At 38.8% G+C, this 5,716-nt stretch overlaps 1 long non-coding RNA gene across 1 annotated transcript in view; it reads right to left on the bottom strand.

Moving 5' to 3' along the window:
• The window catches only part of LOC123645806, an 88,980-nt gene extending 83,612 nt beyond the window's left edge, over positions 1 to 5,368 (bottom strand). The window contains exon 1 of the long non-coding RNA XR_006737711.1: positions 3,951 to 5,368. This is a non-coding gene — a long non-coding RNA (uncharacterized LOC123645806). The remainder of the gene's footprint in view (positions 1 to 3,950) is intronic.
• Positions 5,369 to 5,716: the final 348 nt, after the last annotated feature.

Genomic DNA, 5,716 nt, shown 5'->3' on the forward strand with positions numbered 1-5,716 from the left:
GTGATACTGGGACTTCAGGAAGCAGTGTCACTTCATCAGGTGGCTTGTAGTACTTGCTAGGGACAAAAGGAAAGATGCAGGCAGAATGTCATATGTACCCCATAAATATGCAAGATATTATGTATCAATAAAAAATATAAAAAATTTTTAAAAGATAGGCCTTGGACAAAAGGAATCTGGGAAAGATTCAGAATACCTATTCTTTTAAATGGAATAAAATAATTATTTCCTTGATTCTATTTTCTTAAGATACATCTCAGGCTGTGCTGGCTCCTTGCAGACATGCTTCTCTCACCTTGCAACCACTTTATTGAATCCTGCACCCTAACACACACCAAAAAAGAGAGGAAAAATTATCAAAACACATCTTTGGTTCTATGAGCTGACGTAGTGGGCTTTGTCAATGAAGTTTGGCTCTTGATCCTTTCTTGAAATTATTAATTTACTGTGTTCCTGTTTCTAGTCACCTCCACCACCACCCTCAAAAAAAAATTTTTCCCTTAAGTAGAGAAACTTCAGCTATTTGATCACATTGATTGTCAGCTGGCTCAGAAACAGCATGCTCCTTTCCCCATGTATTTAAGAGACACATATTTTTTTTCAAATGTTAACTACGTTGGTTGCTGTGATAAAGGGGCTGATGGCTGCAGTAAAGCCCTCAGGTAGAAAATATCTGCTGTGCTGCTCAATCCAGGAGCTCATCCTTGGCTCTAGATGGAGTATTTATGGCCTGTGATGGCAAGAGAGGAACACAAGCAGGGAAATTGGAGATCAGCATCCTCAGGGTTAAGGAAACGCTCTTGCGTCTGTACAACCCTCAACCTTTGCCAGTTTTATTTGCATCTAGGAGCTGGGCTCCCCATTATGAGGAAGTCTGCCCCCAAGACCTTTCCCTTGGCCTTTCTCTGCTAATTCTAGCAATGTGCAATAAGACTTTCCACCTAGGGGTGGTCAGAGGTGGAACAGCCGAGTAAAAATTTCATTTCCTAACCAAGGGAACATTTCAATTTCTAGGAAATCAATTGAGCTTCTATTAAAAACAATGACACATCTATGTGCTTTCCACAAATAGGCTGCTTCCTGTTGGAAGGCAGAAAGCTGCCCTCCCCCGGGCCTCCAGATGAGCTCTGATTTATCCCTCCTGCGCCAGGAATCATGTGAGCTGAAAGGTCAGGCAGTTAAAGATTTATGCTTTGTTTTATAAGATTGCTCAGAGAGAGCCTCTTTTCCCTCTCTTGTTTATTTTTTATCCTCCCCCTGCCTGTCATCCATTTTTCTGCCCAAACTAGACCATGGAAAAGGAAATGGGAAAATGTCCTGTAATATGAGCCCCCAGGAGCTTGCTGTCTCCCCAGATGGCAGGATGTGTGGACCAATGAGGGCAACCCCTGTGGCCAGCCACCACGACCCACCCAGAGAGGGGCACATGCATCAGTGCGCCTTGTAAATCTTTTTTAACCTCAATTCTGAACTGGGATTTATTTGCTTTTCTGGGCAGATGGATCTGGCTCTCTGTGGGCCCTACAAAATGATCCGTCACTGTCTACCCTAATAACCTACGGCAGTCTGTAATAAAGTCAGCTTGCCAGGTCTAGCAAATGGACACCATATCTTAGATCACGTTAGGTCTTTTCATTTATTAGATTCCTATCTTGGGCCACCCAGACATTGGTCTTTTCTCTAAAGTGTGCACCCCCATCTCCCACCCCAAGATATCTGTCTGAACAGGGCATTAGGGAGGTTGGAGGCTATGTGTGTTTATCACTTGCTTACTGTGTATGCTCTTTTATGCCCCTTATTATTGACATGGTAGTATACCAAGAAACAACTATTCCATAACCTGATATACGAGAACAAGGAAAAAAATCTTAAGAGCCTACTAATTTTTAACCGGTGTGTATTTTATCAACCTCATTTGCTTCTCCCCAAACCTGTCTTTTTTTTCCTGTCTTAACAATATCATCGTGACCCTGTGAACAGAGCTAGAAATTTATCAGCAGGAGAAATTTTCTCCTGTCTCCTTATATCTAGCCAGGCCCATTTATTACTGGTTGAGCCTAAAAAAAATGACTCTGTCTTGTTGTAACTCTCCATTCTGTCTCTGGGATTATTGGGATAACCTAAGAGCTGACCTCCCCCTGCAGTCTATATCTCTCCTCCACAGTCCATGGATCTCAACACAGCACCCCTCTTTAGGTAGGCAACCATCAGTGCCTACCCTTTTATTTTTCACACAAAGTCCCAAACCCTTAGAATGGCATCTTCCCCACTTTCTAACCTCATTTGCTGTTTATTCCCTTCACACACACACAAACACACACACACACATACACAAACACACACACACACACCCGTGGGCTCACTCCAGTGCCCAGCATCCACCTCAACCTTTCCCATATCCATACTCTTATTTCCATATTTCCCTCTGTCTAGAGTGCCCATCTCTCCTTCCTTAACTCAGCAAAACAAAAATAGCCACTGCTGTTTTAGTATCTACCTCAAAAGTCATCTTCTCCATGGAGCATTCCTCAACATCTCCAAGAAGAATGAATGTCTCCTTTTTTTCTTGTGATGGGTCTTCATTCTTTGTGCCGGGGAGGCACCTACAGCTCTGCATCACAGCAAGTTGCAAGCATTTCTTATTTCCCCCATGCCAGACTAGGAAATGTTTGAAGTCAGAGCATATCTTATTTATGTCTCTACCCCTAGCAATGTGCTCAGGGTTAGCCACTGAAACTAGAATACTCTGATAAGCTGCAGGAAAATGACAAATAATTTGATTAAGGCCCTGAATGCATTTGGCTTTGCAAAAGATCACTTGAGGAAAATTATTTAGGTATAGCCTATAATACTTTCTAAAGGCTTATAATCTAAGACAGGTTCAGGCACTCAAGTTGAGATTGAAGTGGGTCCCTCTCCATAACATCTCTTCTACTCTTATAGTATTTACATATTTTATCAAATTTAATATTTACTCAATATTATAAAATCTCAATATCCTGAGACTTGCAATGAGCTTGTAGAGGTCAGGTGTTGCTCTTTTGGCTTCCCAACATCCATTGCATATTCTTGGTGAAAGTATTCTGAGTCTTTTGGGAGACTTACCAGTTCCTCTTTTGTGTACATTATGCCAAGACCGTTCATTATGTGAGGTTCTGGGTCTTATTCTAACCAAGGTGGTGGCACGTGACTTGTGCCAATCAGAGGATACCCTCCTGGAATTTGAATTTTGAGCCCTGGAGTAAAAAGAGTTAAAAGTGTTGAAGATCATTCATTTAAGCAGTGCTTATAGAGCCTTCTAAAAACTTTTTTGCCACTTAGAGGGAACTGTTCTTGTTTTTGAGCCAAGTTGTACAGAATTCCTGTTAATTCTGTGTGATATGCAATATGTTTTCAATCCTCATTTTTGCACAAGTTATCCAGGTTGGCTTTTATGGATACTCCAAAGAAAGTCCAGAAACAATCTCTGATAAATAGAAGTAAATTAAACCTGTTCTCTATAGTCTAGTTGTTCAGTGTATTATGTTACATTCATTGGTTATACTCAGATTGGTAAGCAATGTATGATATGTAGGCAGTATTGGTATATTTATGATATATATGGAAATTATATCCAATTATTAATTAGCCAAAATAATTCATGCTTAAAATTACTTATAGGTGATTTGAAGAAGCCATAATAAAAAGGTATATATCAAGTTATGTATTTCAATGCCCCTCATTCCCCAAGAAACTAAGTAGTTTAGTCTATATTTTATTATTAATGTTATGCATGGAGGCTCTTTAATGTTGACTCACCTACCCTTTTTCCTATATAGGTTTTTTTCCCACTCATGTCCAATACAGCAATGATATCAGAGGAAGTAAGGCAGTATGGAAACATGATACATTTAGTTTATTTACAAAAGGTATGAACAAATTAGAAAAAAATACAGTTCTGTAGTACTCACAAAGTTCCAGCGCATGCCGTCTCAAGAAAGTTCCTTTTATTCATACTGCAAATCCATCCTGTTGTGATCTCCGTCTCTCAGAACAGAAACTTCTGAACTTCTCATACTTCTTTCCAAGCAGGAGACACCTAAACCATTTGTTATTTTACACCTGACATGTACTCTACTTGCATGAACATTTCCCAATTAAAACTATTATGAAGAGCAGAGCCTACTCTCAGGAAAACCAAGAAAAGAAGACTTCTAGTGTCACATTTTTTCAAACTAAAGTCTTGTTCTGGGATTTTACTCTTGTGGTTGCAAATATACATTCTTCTGCAACACAGAGCTTCTTACCTTGTCCTTCTCTCTGATATTTTTTATTTTTTTATTGTTCCCTGAATTCACTGACTTTAAACACAATATAGTTTTAAACTAAACCTAAGACATTCACCTTCTCTTTGAAATTGCTTTGCTTTCTGATCTAACTGCCCAACATTTGTTACTGTGTTTATGGTCATAAATTCTGTTGTGAGCCAACCTCAGTTTAAATCCCGGTGCTATTACAAACTAGCTGTGTGACTGTGGGGGGAAAAAGCATTAAAGTTCTCTGAGTAGCAGTTTTCTTACCTGTAAAATGAATTTAATAAGTATACTAGCCTCATAGGAATGTTGTGAGGATTAAATGAGATAGTGCATATGAAGCTTAGCACATTGCCTGGTACACAGTAAACCCTCAATGAGTGTTAAATGTTGATGATGAGGATTATGATGCTGACAATGTTAATGATTGGTGATAATGTCATAATTTTAATGGACTCATTTAGGAAGTGAATGAAGAAAGGTTGGTCTGTTCTGACTACATTCTTTCTCAGTCACCTCCATACTATGAAAGATGGCAATGCTTAAGGAAAATCAGGCAGCAATAAAAGAAAAGTCATCCCCAATATGAAGCAGATATCACGGTCTTACTAAAAATGTTTCGTGGAGGATGCTATGATGGTAAGTGTTCTCTAAAGTAAGTCTACACATCCTAAGTCAGGTCTTTCAGTCTACTCTAGAACATCTTTTGTCATTCCTATACTGGTCCTTGGCATAGTGCTTCTATCTATTTTCATGTTCTTCTATTGATGATCTACTCCACTGTGCTCTAAGAATAAGGAAGATGTATAAAAATGATGGCTAAAAGTCCTACTTTAGACATTGTTCAAGGTACAGAGACCCAAATTCAAATAAATAGAAGTGTATTAAGAAGACTGAAAGCCTTGGTTCTAGTCTAAATTCTGCTGCTACTTTCCTGTGTGACTTTAAATAAATTCCTTAACTTTTTGGAATCTCAGTATTCCCCATTAAAAGAAAAACCTTAAATAAGTTTTGGTTTTAACTAAGTTTGAGCAAAAACAAATAAACAAACAAAAAACCCAACCAAAAATACAAAACAAAGCAAAACCAATTCACTAATCAGGCAGCCCTTCAAATTAGAGCAAGTTCACAGAATTCCAACCACTAATATGATTTGACAGCATTTATAGGAAATGGAAGTACAGTGTAGAGACAACTTAATTGGTCACCATTTAATTGGTTAACTGGTTACCGAGCCTCCTGCAATTAACTAAAACTCAGCTATTATAGGTAAACTCCATATTGGTTTGGTCTTTTAGGCTTAGTGCAAGAGCCTAGTCCAAGTCAATGGGCTCCCACAAATTTTATTTAATAATTCATCCCTTTTAGTCAGACTCTCACCTATGAGTCTAACCAAGACTTAGAGCATCAGCACTACTCAGTCA

The sequence above is a fragment of the Lemur catta genome, chromosome 10 (genome assembly GCF_020740605.2).
Source record: "Lemur catta isolate mLemCat1 chromosome 10, mLemCat1.pri, whole genome shotgun sequence".
In the NCBI taxonomy this organism is placed as follows: domain Eukaryota; kingdom Metazoa; phylum Chordata; class Mammalia; order Primates; family Lemuridae; genus Lemur; species Lemur catta.